We start from the raw sequence: 15,802 nt of genomic DNA, 5'->3' as shown, positions 1-15,802 counted from the left end.
TTGTTCTATAAATTCGACACAATCAAGTACTATTTAACGTTCATTTACAAGTAAGTTTAAATATTTCGATATTTTAAAATGTGTTCCTAAAAAAAGTGTGATTATTCTGAGACTGAAATAGTTCGACCAATTTATTTACTTCTATTGTACATCTTCTCTCCCTTCCCTACTGGGTGGTCTTTTAATTAATTCTTTGTTAACCGCATGTGTAGAGATTAAACATGTGAACAGCAGGGAATTAAAACTTTGAATATGTTCTTGCAAAGAAACCTGTAGAGTTGTGAGGAATCAGTAAATGAATCGTAAAAATGAGTGTGCAATCTACAGACTGTAACGATACAAGAACTGTGTTCGTACTGACTGCTGGTGCACAATTATTCTACAAAAAGTTTTATGCATTAATTAAAACATGGTTGCTAAGAATGTAGTATTAGCAATTCTCTTACTTCAACTGTACTACAATTTTTTTCTTCTGTGTTCTTTTAATTAACTCTTTGTTCACCACATCTGTAGAGATTAAAAATGAGAACATCAGGGAAATAAAACTTAGTATATGATCTTGCAAAGAAACCTGTTGAGTTGTTAGGAATCAGTAAATGAATCATAAAAAGAGTGTGCAACCTACTGAGTGTAACGATACAAGAGCTGTGTTCATACTCTCTGCCGGTGCACAATAAATTAGTCTACGAAAGATTTTATACATTAATTAAAATATGGCTGCTAAGATTATAGTATTAGCGATTTTATAAAAAAAAAGAAAGTTAAGTCACCTGTGTTTATGATTTAAAAGATGCTAATTATTTTCATTCATTACTTTATACATAATCATCATCGATGTTCATGCCTTAAACTTTGTCATGGTTTGTGCTCATTACTTTACCATAACCATGATCTCTGTATATGGAAAACATAATCATGATCTATGTTTATCACTTAAACATTGTCATGGTTTGTCCTCGTAACATTACCATAACCATGATCTCTGTATATGGCAAACATAATCATGATCTATGTTTATGACTTAAACATTGTCATGGTTTGTCCTCATAACATTACCATAACCATGATCTCTGTATATGGCAAACGTAATCATGATCTATGTTTATGACTTAAACATTGTCATGGTTTGTGGTCATAACATTACCATAACCATGATCTCTATATATGGCAAACATAGTCATGATCTATGTTTATGACTTAAACATTGTCATGGTTTGTGGTCATTACATTACCATAACCATGATCTCTGTATATGGCAAACATAGTCATGATCTATGTTTATGACTTAAACATTGTCATGGTTTGTGGTCATTAGATTACCATAACCATGATCTCTGTATATGGCAAACATAATCATGATCTATGTTTATGACTTAAACATTGTCACGGTTTGTCCTCATAACATTACCATAACCATGATCTCTATATATGACAAACATAGTCATGATCAATGTTTATGACTTAAACATTGTCACGGTTTGTCCTCCTAACATTACCATAACCATGATCTCTGTATATGGCAAACATAGTCATGATCTATGTTTATGACTTAAACATTGTCATGGTTTGTGGTCATTACATTACCATAACCATGATCTCTGTATATGGCAAACATAATCATTATCTATGTTTATGACTTAAACATTGTCATGGTTTGTGGTCATAACATTACCATAACCATGATCTCTGTGCATGGCAAACATAATCATGATCTATGTTTATGACTTAAACATTGTCATGGTTTGTGGTCATAACATTACCATAACCATGATCTCTGTATATGGCAAACATAGTCATGATCTATGTTTATGACTTAAACATTGTCATGGTTTGGGGTCATTACATTACCATAACCATGATCTCTGTATATGGCAAACATAGTCATGATCTATGTTTATGACTTAAACATTGTCATGGTTTGTGGTCATTACATTACCATAACCATGATCTCTGTATATGGCAAACATAGTCATGATCTATGTTTATGACTTAAACATTGTCATGGTTTGTGGTCATTACATTACCATAACCATGATCTCTGTATATGGCAAGCATAGTCATGATCTATGTTTATGACTTAAACATTGTCATGGTTTGTGGTCATTACATTACCATAACCATGATCTCTGTGTATGGCAAACATAGTCATGATCTATGTTTATGACTTAAACATTGTCACGGTTTGTGGTCATTACATTACCATAACCATGATCTCTGTATATGGCAAACATAATCATGATCTATGTTTATGACTTAAATATTGTCATGGTTTGTGGTCATTACATTACCATAACCATGATCTCTGTATATGGCAAACATAATCATGATCTATGTTTATGACTTAAACATTGTCACGGTTTGTCCTCATAACATTACCATAACCATGATCTCTGCTTAATGTTGGACAAGACTGTAATAAGCTAATAATCAAGTAGTTTTTTCGTAAATATAATAATACCACTTCCGTCTACATAAGGATATGGCGACGATATATTGTAATATTGTTTTCACTTGAGACCTTACGCTCAATTGCCAATTAATTTCCTTGCTAAAGATGAAATACTAAGAATTCAAGCCTTGCATTTTAATTTATGAAGAAGGTAGCTTATTTAGAGCTCGCTAATGAAACGTCAACTTCATGGAAGAAGCAATTTATACTTATAAGTTATAGGAGTCTTAAGCGATCCATTATCATCAGTGGACGTTCTTGAAACTCCACATTAACCCTTACTGGAGTGTTGAGTGTTAAAGAACCAATAAATGGCATAGACAAATAACATAGAAAGACCTCTAAACGTAACAGGTTTACCAACATCTAATCACTGAACAATTGAACAAAATATGGCTAATATAGCTACTTTGTCCCCGACTGAAATTGTAAATCGGATAAAATAACACAATTTTATAGTTAAATAAAGCACACTGGACAATGATTCTTCCGGTAAATTGTCTATACAACTGCTTTCATTAGCAAAAAAAATAAAAAATAAAAAAATAAGTAAATAAATAAATAAAGTAATAATAATAATAATAATAATAATAATAATAATAATAATAATAATAATAAAGTCTCCTTTCAATGAAACTGAAGGTTGGAATTTATAAAACAGTTACATTACCGGTTGTCCTATATGGTTGCCAGACTTGGACTCACACTTTGAGAGAGGAACAAAGGTTAAAGATATTAGAGAATAAGGTACTCAGGAAAATATTTGGGGCTAAGCGGGCTGAAGTTTCAGGATAATGGAGAAAGTTACACAACGGAGAATTGCATGCATTGTATTCTTCACCTAACATAATTAGAAACATTAAATCTAGACGTTTGAGATGGGCAGGGCTTTTAGCACGTATGGATGAATCTAGAAATGCATATAGAATGTTTGTTAGAACACCTGAGGGGAAAAGACCTTTGTGGAGGCCGTGACGTAGATTTGAGGATAAATTTAAAATGGACTTGAGGGAGGTGGGATATGATGGTAGGGACTGGATTAATCTTGCTCAGGATAGGGACCGATGGCGGGCTTACATGAGCGGTATGGCATAGTTGCGCCCCGCGGTCAATTGGGAGACCTAGGCATGGCATAATTGCGCCCCGAAGAAATCAGGTAGCAGAAGGGACATGGCATAGTTGCGCCCCGATGGGCATAGTACACATGAAAGTGATTGTCATCAAATAAATATATTACTTAAAAATATTACAGTGATAGCTACATTAAAATCAGGTAGGCCTAGCATATGATCAATTTTTCTATTTAAAATAACACACTTTTATCGATCACACACAATAAATGAACTACATTTTTTGTTTCTACATCGATATCTTAACCCTACGGTACAGGGTTTCGAAAATTGAAACTTAGAACCATTGTGAATTATTAACTCTTTACCCTTTTCACTAAACTTAACATTCATTTTAAATTAACCTCACTATACGCCACAGACGGTGTGAAAATCACTAATAAAATGTCAAGACTGCTAAGACCCCATATTCCAAAGACTCACTCATTTGAATAATTATGTCAGTTAATAAAATCTGCCAACTTCATTGTGTTCATTTTAACAGTAGGCTATCAATAATCGCTGCATAAACAGTAGAAAAACAGTTAATAAAGTACTGCCAACTTCACTGTGTTCATTTTAATAAATATTAAATCGAATAAGAAATCAATAATTTGGTTGATTATGAGACTCGAGTTTCTGTAGTGTCTTTTTCTCTACCTATTTCATCGGGGCGCAACTATACTATGAATCTTTCTCTACCTGATGGAAACGGGGCGCAACTATGCCCACAAAACAGGGACCCTTTTTTATCTGCTGCATCTTATCTGACCGTGGGGCGCAACTATGCCCTGCCCAATGTGAGGACGGCAATGAACCTCCGGGTTCTTTAAAAGCCATAAGTAACTAATAATCAGGGAACGGATTTATATGGACTAAAAATATATGAAATATGTAAATATATATGTAGTTATTTTTACCAAAATATGGAATTAAATATGGATTTTTACCAAAATATGGAATTAAATATGGACTTAAAATTATAAAAAAATGACTATGTACGTTAAATATTGGTACATTTTAATCAAACTAAACAAAAAATATAATGGACGTACCTTATCTTCCAATGTAGTTTCAACAAAACACAATTTTTATTGTCTGTTACCATAACAATAGGTTACAAATATTTCTTTCAAGTGCTGAAAAGTGAATCTTCTTCTATTGTCTCTGAGGATAGATTTATACTGACTAAAAGAGCGTTCGACGTCACAAGAAGTAACTGGTACATAATTCAATTTCACAATGTCTGCTGGGGATAAGTCCAAGTTAATCTTCACTGTTGATTCACCACTCATCACAGCAACAACCTTTTGTAGTTCTTCATATCCAGGGTTTTTTGAGAGTACAGTGTCCACCTTAGCTCTTACTGCATCTGCAACTTTACCTCTACCACGATTCAGTTGTTCCACAGTACTATTTATAATTTCAAAACTTTCAGATAGTGAAAGGTGCCTATTTTGGAGACTTTTGAGCGTTTTTATGATGCATGAAAATGTATGCTGAATGTGAGCTAAGTCATTCTTCACACTTATGTCACAGGTAACTGTTTTCGCAGTATCAATTGAGACTGCATCTTCAGAGTCCAATGCAAGGAGAACATTGTTAATAGAGTCTATATGTTCGGCATAATATTCAACTGCTTCTAGCCATGTACCCCATCTAGTTAAAATTGGCTTTGGTGGCAATGGAATTTCAGGGTACATTTCTTTCAACACGTTAACTCTACTGGGAGCTTTGAGAAATACTTTTTTCACTGATGAAATCAACAAATCTACTTTAGGGAAATTGTCTCTGACCACTTCTGCCACACGATGAAATGCATGCGCCACACAAGTAAAATGAGTCAATTTAGGATATACAACAGATAATGCTTGTCCAGCTTTGACCATATAAGGGGCAGCATCGCTAATAAAGAATAACACATTATCGTACATAATACCCTTTGGCCACAGGATACCCATAGCTTCGTTGAACAGTTTAACTATAGTTTTGTTATTGCACTTTTCTAGAACATCACAATGTAAAAGAATTCGTTCAGAATATTGTTCACTTAACAAACCGATAACTACATTACCAACAAGTCTACCTTCTTTGTCGGGAGTCTCATCAATGGAAACCCAAATTGAACTATCTTTAATTTCATCTCTTATCTTCTGTATTGTCTCATCGTAGATGGATGGAGCATACGTCTTCCTAAGTGTTGACTCATCCGGGATTGTATGTTGAGTATATTTTTCAAGGAATTCCCTGAAGACCTTATTCTTTAGTTTGTAGAGAGGAATATCAGCAGAGATGAGAGAACGGCACAGGTCGATGTTAAACTCAGATCTTACATTCGATGTTGTTGGTTGTGTTAAAAACAATTGTCTCTGCTTGGAATTTAGTTGTTTGTTGGCCTGATGTTTACTAGTTGTAATGTGTTGTTGCACCAGGAACTTTTGTGTAGATGATACTGCACACTGACACAAATTACAAAATAATATTTTATTGTCAGTTGATAAACCATCTTCTTTAAATTCTGAAATGTAACTTGTTAGTTTTGATTTTAAATTGACTGAATGACGTACTTTTGGCATATTTACCGTCTTTATAGTATGATTTACAAAACTGAACCTATGTGTACTCTGACTGGCATTTAACTGTTGAGCTGCACAACTGAAGTCTGTTAAAAATTTTAAATTAAATTAATACAGTTTTGTAACTTACTTTCCCATTGTTGATAGGACTGCTAATTTTCAAATAACTCTGATGTTAAAGGGATTACTGAACATGTGTTTAAATCTCTATTGTTGAAATGTATTTTTAAAAGTTAATGGAATTTTGTTTTGTTTTATTGTTAAACCTAATATAATATGGACTGTTTTATATGAAATATGGAAAATATATGGAAATTAACGAAAATATGTACTAAACTCTAAAATATGGAAAAATATGGAAAATAAAAGTAGGATTTTTCAACCCTACACATTGTGAAACATAACGATAATGCAAAATATAAATTATATTAGCTTTATAAGTAAATATGTATTTACATATAAATCCTTTCCCTGCTAATAATGATATGTGAACGTTATAAGATCGACAAATCCTGTAAACAATGTGTGTCCGTAATATCTGTTTAAGATTGTCCGATTGGCAACACTTATAATCAGTATTTTCCCATGATTCCCATCGGAACACAACTAACACACTCCGACCCAATGCGGCAATCTAAGGAACTTCTGTGAAGACACAACTTCCATCATAAGAGTTAGCCCCTCCGACGAATAATTTGTTCTTGCCTCCATTTGTTAAAGGTAAAAGAGAAGATGGAAACGATACGATAAAAGAACTTAAATGGGAAACTTTGGAAAGCAGACGTAGGAAAACTAGAATAACATCATTGTATAGAGCACATCTAGGTCAGAAAGCATGGGTAGACATAACGGCTCGGTTAGAAAAGCCAACGTACTATGGTAGGAACGATCAGGATTTTAAAATCAAATGTACGAAACAGAAAACGGATGTAGGTAAATTCTCATTTTTAAATATAACTATAAATGATTGGAATGACCTACCTGCAGCGGTCTTTGAGGGCTGTCCTTCCTTAAGGAGATTCAAGAATAATTTAAAAAGTTGTGTATAAAGTGCAGATTAAAATTAAGGCGACATTTAACATTTAATTTTTTAAGGTGACATGTATTTATTTAGCCTCACGAGTTACTTCCTTGGTTTGAATTGTAAATTATTTAAAAATAGCGTGTAAAAGGGTCTTAGACTAGAAATGTTTAGTTTAAATGTAGTTCTGTTTATAAGTATAGTATGCATAAGGGTGTAATTATTTGACTTATTTGAACTGTTGTATCAGTGAAGCGAGGTGAGTCAGTGAAGTTATGGTTTTACAGTGCAGTGAATAGTTCCGATCAGTGATAATTTATAGCGTCAATGAAATGCGTTCTATAGTGTCAGTGAAATGTGTGCTAAAGTGTCAGTGAAATGCGTCATAGTGCCACTACAGTGAGTGAGATGAGAGTAAAGTGAAAGACTATTGAAACTTATGTAGGGCCTATACATAGTAATGTAGGTTGTAATGTAAAATTAGGTATTTTATTTATGTTTTATTATTATTGCGTTAAATTATATTGTGTATTCTTATTGTATTGTGTATAAAATGTAGGCCTATTGTGTATTGTATAATTGTATTGTGTATTGTAAATATTGCTTATCATTTCTTTATTGTGTATTGTTTATATTGTGTATACCACTGCCACCGGGTGCATGCCCACTTGCAGTGTAAATAAATACACACACATCTTATCTGACCGTGGGGCGCAACTATGCCCTGCCCTATGTGAGGACGGCAATGAACCTCCGGGTTCTTTAAAAGCCATAAGTAACTAATAATGATATGTGAACGTTATAAGACCCACAAATCCTGTAAACAATGTGTGTCCGTAATATCTGTTTAAGATTGTCCGATTGGCAACACTTATAATCAGTATTTTCCCATAATTCCCATCGGAACACAACTAACACACTCCGACCCAATGCGGCAAACTAAGGAACTTCTGTGAGGACACAACTTCCATAATAAAAGTTAGCTGCTTCGAAGAATAATTTGTTCTTGCCTCCTTCAGAGTGCTGAGTCTCTATCGGAGTGGCATATCGCTGTGTGGTACTTGACACTGTCAATCAGCGCCTCCTGACGTGACGCATTCCACAGACCGCGATGTGCTGCAACGAGTCTACGATTGAAAATTCCGAAGCCATACACTTTAAATTTATGAAGCGCAGCCTGAATTGCGCTACTTGTCCATGAATTATGTGAGCTGATTTGATTTACATGTTTATTGTCTCTCTTTGTTATTATGGACGGATGATTGTTTTGTGTCGTGTATGGTTCTCCATTCAAACATGTACTGTATATAGCACAGAGATGGGCTGAGGTGTACCTTTGATTAATGTCACTTGTTTTCCGTAAATCACATTGCCCTGTCTGTGTGTGAGACCTTCGAAATCATTCTGTGTAGTTCAGAAACTGATCAAATACAAATTCCATATCATGACTGCCCTTACCTTCATTCATTCATTCATTCATTCATTCTTTCTTTCTTTCTTTCTTTCTTTCTTTCTTTCTTTCTTTCTTTCTTTCTTTCTTTCTTTCTTTCTTTCTTTCTTTCTTTCTTTCTTTCTTTCTTTCTTTCTTTCTTCCTTCCTTCCTTCCTTCCTTCCTTCCTTCCTTCCTTCCTTCGAATTGTAGATAGTCGCAAGTAGCAAGTGTACCTCAACAATAGGCCTAAATTTAATTTTATATAATTATTCTTCAAGAAGATTTTTGAAAATGTTTGTTTCAAATTTCGAATTTTCATAGTTCAAATTTAAAATGCATCGGGAGATGCTATAACATGGTCAAGTACAAATTTATATAATAATACAAAAAAAAAAGAGCATATAATAGAGAATAATACATCAGAATACAAAATATAATTACAACAATAGAAATAGAAATAAAATAATACAATCAATATAAAAAGAGGATACAATAATATTAACAAATTTTGAGGACCGAATGAGCAGCGCTCGTGTTCGGTCGTAGTTCAGATATATTATTAATATAAGAGGAATATATAAAATAAAATAAAATAGGAACTAAAATTAAAATTACAGCTGCAATGAAATTATATAATGTAATATTAACACAGAGAAGAATAATTTCGTGCGTTAATAAAATAGGGCAATTTATGAAAAATATATATTCCGAAATTATTGAATACAAATATAATATAAGCTGATCAGTTCATACACATAGTCTATAAATTTATTTAATCAAATTGAAGACATTAACACGTTTCTAATTTTCTTTTATATGCTAGTGAGTTACATGTTAAAAGTTCTGGGTGTAATCTAGCTAAAGAATTATACAAACGAGGGCCAAAATTAATGCTATGCTTTAGACCAGCAGATGTGAAACGTTTAGATTCTACTAATGTTGAATTAGGCGCATTATTTCGTCTTGTGTCATGATTATGTCATCATCATCATCATCATCATTGGCATTACGGCCCTTATAGTTTAGCCTTAGCCTCCCTCAGAACATCCGACCAATCACTCCTGTCTAATGCTCGTGTTCTCCATCTTCTAATTCCAGCTTTTGTTAGGTCAGCCTGAACGTCGTCCAACCATCTCAATTTAGGTCGTCCGACTTTCCTTCTTCCTACTGGTAATGCATCTAGTAGAGCTTTGGGTGTGCGATTGTTCTCCATCCTGGCTACGTGTCCCAGCCACTCTAACCTTCTGAGTTTTATGTCAACAACAATGTTCATATGTCATGATTATGTGCCTGTAATATAAACTTATTACGATTTTTATGATAAAATTTTAAGAGTATATTTATAAATGTGTTCAATATTAAACACATTAAGCTACCGGCGTGGCTCAGTCGGTTAAGGCATTTGCCTGCCGGTCTGAAGTTGCGCTCGGGTGCGGGTTCGATCCCCGCTTGGGATGATTACTCGGTTGGGTTTTTTCCGAGGTTTTCCTCAACCGTAAAGTGAATGCTAAGTAATCTATGGCGAATCCTCGGCCTCAGCTCGCCAAATACCATCTCGCTATCACCAATCTCATCGACGCTGAATAACGTAATAGTTGATACAGCGTCGTTAAATAACAAACTTAAAAAAATACTTTAAATTCATAATAAATTAATTTAGTTGAATAATCAAAACGTTTCTTCAAACAAATTTTAATTATTCCTTTTTGTAATAAATTTAACGGAGTAAGAATAATTTTTGCGCATCCACCCCAAACAATAATGCCATATTGAATGATAGACTGAATAGATTTAAATCTATGTTTTATTTAACGACGCTCGCAACTGCAGAGGTTATATCAGCGTCGCCGGTGTGCCAGGATTTTGTCCCGCAAGAGTTATTTTACATGTCAGTAAATCTACTGACATGAGCCTGGCCTAACAAGAATGTCTTAGTTGGAACACTTGAGGGGGAAAGATAAATATGCCTGGTAAATAAGTGAATAAGTGAAAAATGAATGAATAAGTAAATAAATACATACGTAGATACATAAGTAAATAAATAAATAGACAAAAAAAATAAATAATTAAATAAATAAACAAATAAATAAATAAGAAAGTAAATAAGTAAATAAGTAAGTAAATGAGTAAATAAATAAATACATAATGAGTGAATGAATCAATAAATAAATAAATAATGAATGAATGAATAAATAAATGAGTAAATAAATAAATAATGAATAAATAAATAAATACATAATGAATAAATAAATAAATTATGAATAAATAAATAATGAATAAATAAATAAATAAATAAGTAATAAATAAATAAATACATAAATAAATAAATAAATAATCCTTAATTAAAAAGATACCTCGAGTGGCACAAGCTTACATGCATTCAAGTTTCTTTTCTGACCAATACTATCAATTCTATGACCATTTTCCGTAGAATAATCGATTTTCATATCCTACCAAAACTACCGGGCCAGTATTCTACAAGGCCGCAACTCTGCTAAGGAATGATCTTGTCTCTCGCGATGTAGACCCACCCAAACTCTGTCCTAAGTTGCACTATAGAACACAGTAAACTTAAAATCAAGAACCAACCAGGTTTTTTCTTTTGTCCGAAAACGTGCATATTTCAAACGAATTAATTTACGTATACTTTTGCCTAGTGTTTCCCGTTTAATGTCGGGTACTTGGCATGCAATATTTCGCAGAGTCGCTCATCAATTATGGTGGAAACGGGGGCAGAGCGTAATCTAGCGGCGATGACGGCTTTGTAGATAACCCCTCGAAGAAGACTAACGTTCATTGCGTTGCGGTGAGTGTGGAATAATGGAGAAAGTGATAATTTTATCACATACCAATATGTACAGGTTGGAGCTGTTCCACACATTTGAGTTGATAACAGACATATAGCGAAGTTGCAGATAGCTGGGATGAACTTTCTTGAATGTGTACAATAATATCTATGAAGTAGACACTCTTTTCACAGACGATAAATGATAAACGAAATAACGATTAGGTTGAAATACATTAAAATTATGTATAACGTCAATACAGAAATTATGTTATGGAATTAGAGTAAGTGAATACTATTTGATGTAACATTTAAGAGGAGGCAGAGGTGAAATTTTCGAACAAAACTGAAGAAAAAATGAAAATTTGGTTTTTTCCATTTTTATTATCTTTATTTTGATATTCCGATATTAGTTTTTGATTTTGTGCCCTTAAAAGTATGAAATTAAAACAAAGATAACTGTATTACTATATTATTCCCATAATAAACTAATACTTATCATTATTTATATACCTTCTCTGAACATATAAATAAAAAGAAATATTGCAAATTTCTTACAATGTGGTGCATGGAGCATTTTATATCAAACGATATAAAGTTTTATAAAATTATTAATATTTACAGAACTATTGTACTTAGAAAGTTGAAACTTGGTATGTCTATTACTAATAACATACTTAGTATCCATGATCAATTTCAAACAAATCGGATAAATTTTGTGGATTTTGAAATATTCACCTCTGCCTCCCCTTAACGTCTAGCCTATAGGCTACAGGAATTATGTTATGGAATTAGAATAAATGAACACAATTTTGTCTCAAGTATTTAGGCATAATTTTCGACAATCATTTAAAATGGAACTAACACATTAATTACCTTTGTAATAAATTACGTAAAATTATATATAATTCTGTTTTATTGAGGAATTACTTGCAATAAGTTTATTACGCAGAATATACTTAACTTTACTTCAATCTGTAATTATTTATGGAATTATAGGATGGGGTAGTTTATTTAAAACCAATTTTAATCCACTTTATTTATTACAGAAGAAAATAATTAAAATATGTCTTCATAAACCTATCGATTTTCCATCTCAAAAATTGTTTTTAGACTTTAATGTTCCTAAAATAAGACAAATTTATTATATTGTACTAATAAAATTCATACATAAAAATCGAAATAATTTTGAATTGTATTCTCATAGTTATGAAATAAAAGGTATGAATTCTTTAAGATTGTATGAACCAAAATGCAACACTGCTACAGTATTTAATCATAGTAGTAATTTAGGCCCAAGAATATATAACAAATTTATATTAAAATATCCTAATCTTGTCAATTCGAATAGTTCTAGTATTAAATTAAAAAAGTTATGTATGGATTTTATAAAAAATTGAAAAACTGTAAATTTAAAATTATATATTCTTATTGCGTAGTAGACATAAGACAAATTATATTATATACTTCTTAATTTAAATTCAGGAATGCGCTCCTGAGCACGAGTTGTACTCTTTAGGGGCGAGCTAAAGTTTTTTCTGTATATATTCTATTTTATGTTACATTTATTAGCAAAATAAATAAATAAATAAATAAATAAATAAATAAATAAACGAATAAATAAAAATAAATAAATAAACGAATAAATAAAAATAAATAAATAAATTTAACGTCTATACAGAAATTATGTTGATGGAATTATAACAAGTGAACATAAGTATTTTTCTGTCACGAAAGTCCTGCTCTGATGGAAAACAGTCGCTGAGATTTGAAGTCTTTGCAAAGAATATGATGTGATGTTTTCGTGAATGTTTACCGCTTTGTGGAGGGAATATTTTAATGGAATAGACCTTCAGAGAGAACGGAAAAGAGAGAGACCTATATGCTTGCATATATTTTGTAAACGTCACTCAAATGTCTTCAGTAGAGCGGGCTATTTAGTTGGGTGAGTTGCCAAGAACTTCAGCTGCGTGCGTAACCCTTCCTATGGCGACTTCAGTTATCCCTCTCTTCTCAGAAGACGGAAACAGTAGAACAGCGCTGGGTAGGTTATTTCCAGATTGTGATTGAAATACTGAAAAAAACTACTGAAATCCTGCTTACCTGTGCGTTCAGATTTATTCTATGTTAGTGTTCGGAAACTGTTTATGAGTAGGAATCCCACACTGAAGAAACTGGGCGGTATCTCTCTCACAAGCTGTCGTAGAGATTGCATCTCCGTAGATAGCCACTGCAATGCAATGCGGGTCGATAACAGAGAAAAGAAAATCCCCTATCCCACATCTATGATCGTCCAGCGATCGGACTTACGAAGGAGACCAACGCGGGTTAAATCCCTTCTTTTTTATTTTGCTATTATATAAAATTACGAAGAATGAAAAGTAAAATATTGTCATGCTGTAGGAAATGTACCTCGAGATTTTTACGAAAATAAATGGCTACAATACCCTTACTCGTACGGATAAAGGGGTATACGATAAGTATCAATATATAGAAATATCTTCCACAATTTTGAAAACAATTCTTTTTAACGTTCAGCGACTGGTCTAGAGATGGGTACAGGAATTTTCACCTATGCCGTTTTTTCTTTCTAAGACATTTCATAAGTATATAAGAAGTAGGTCCAGAGAGGGTTTCGAATTCAACTTCAGCTGCTTGAATATGCGGATGACGTGAATATCTTAGGAGAAAATCCACAAACTATTAGGGAAAATACGGGAATTTTACTCGAAGCAAGTAATGAGGTAGATTTGGAAGTAAGTTCCGAAAAAAAAAAAAAATATGGTTATGTATCGTCACCAGAATATACGAAATGAAAATGAAAAAATTGGAAATTTATCCTTTGAAAAGATGGAAAAATTCAAATATCTTGGAGCAACAGTAACAAATGAGCCGTTCAGAGCAGAAGTGGTGTAAGTAAAAAATGGGTAATGAGGGTTAAAGTAAACATTCTGTACAATACAGCGTAAAGTAGCAATTAATATCAAATTTATTTAAACTATTAGTTAGTGCGAAGGACATAGGCCTATTAATTGCTACTTTGCGCTGTATTTTACAGAATTTTTACTTTAAACCTCATTACCTAATTTTGACTTACACCATTTCTGCTCTGAACGGCTCAAATATAAATGACACTTAGGAAGAAATTAATCGCAGAATAAATATGGAAAATGCCTGTTATTATTCAGGTTAGAAGTGTATATCATCCAGTCTGCTCTGGAAAAAGCTGAAAGTTAGAATTCTACAGTGCTCGGGAAAAGTGACATAAGTCAGTTTTCACAAACCTTCTTTGATAATTTATGGACAACTTACACTGGTTTATGTCGATTTGATTTTTTTCTGTATGAATTATTGTAATGGGAGAAATACTTATGTATTTTTTCCAAGCTAGCAGATGTTCCGTAAGTTGTCAATAAATTATCAAAAAAGGTTTGTGGAAACTGACTTATGTCACTTTTCCCAAGCACTGCAGAATTTATAAAACAGTTATATTACCGGTTCTTCTGTATTGTTGTGAAACTTGGATTCTCACTTTGAGAGAGGAACATAGGTTAAAGGTGTTCGAGAATAAGGTGCTTAGGAAAATATTTGACCTAAAAGGGATGAAGTTCCAGGAGAATGGAGAAAGTTACACAACACAGAACTGCACGCATTGTATTCTTCACCTGACATAATTAGGAACATTAAATCCACACGTTTGAGATGGGCAGGGCATGTAGCAGGTATGGGCGAATTCAGAAATGCATATAGAGTGTTAGTTGGAAGGCGTGAGGTGAGAAGACCTTTGGGGAGGCCGATACGTGGGTGGGAGGATAATATTAAAATGTATTTGAGGGAGGTGGGATATGATGGTAGGGACTGGATTAATCTTGTTCAGGATAGCGACCGATGGCGGGCTTATGTGAGGGCGGCAATGAACTTTCGGGTTCCTTAATGTTATGATATATAATCATTTAAAACCTTACATTACACACTTTATAATTTTACACATAGATATAGGCCTACCATTTTTTAAAATACAATTTCTACAATTTGAATATTTAATGTAAGATCTTTTTATTGTATCTTGCACTTGCGCCTAGTTTTGTGCAAGACTCAACTCATTTTAGTATGTTGTTACAATTATTTGTTCACTTGCCTAAGTTGTACTTCACGTTTCAATCCGCAATGTGCAGCTAGCATATGTAAATGTTCCCTTATTCTAGTATCTTGCATTCCTTTTTCGCTACAGAAATACTTAAATAGTTCGTATACGCTGTCTCTCGTTGGTAAGCCTTTATTTCTTAATTTTATATCATAAGTAGTATTCTTTCGTCGTACCTTCAAACTATTAAATTTGGGTTCCTTAATAGAAATTTGTAAGTAAGTATGTGTATTATGGTGATAAATAATTGAAAGAATTCTAGTTTTCTTCTTTAAATACACAGAAA

General features: G+C 32.9%; 1 protein-coding gene across 2 annotated transcripts in view; it reads left to right on the top strand.

Moving 5' to 3' along the window:
* The window catches only part of LOC138697559 (aspartate aminotransferase, cytoplasmic-like), a 355,155-nt gene extending 340,089 nt beyond the window's left edge, over positions 1-15,066 (top strand). For both annotated transcript variants that reach the window (XM_069822901.1, XM_069822902.1), the window contains one exon: positions 15,055-15,066. The gene's annotated coding sequence lies outside the window, so the exon portion shown is untranslated. The remainder of the gene's footprint in view (positions 1-15,054) is intronic.
* Positions 15,067-15,802: the final 736 nt, after the last annotated feature.

This window comes from Periplaneta americana, chromosome 4, assembly GCF_040183065.1.
Source record: "Periplaneta americana isolate PAMFEO1 chromosome 4, P.americana_PAMFEO1_priV1, whole genome shotgun sequence".
Classification (NCBI taxonomy): domain Eukaryota; kingdom Metazoa; phylum Arthropoda; class Insecta; order Blattodea; family Blattidae; genus Periplaneta; species Periplaneta americana.
This window is presented reverse-complemented; position numbering and strand designations above follow the sequence as displayed.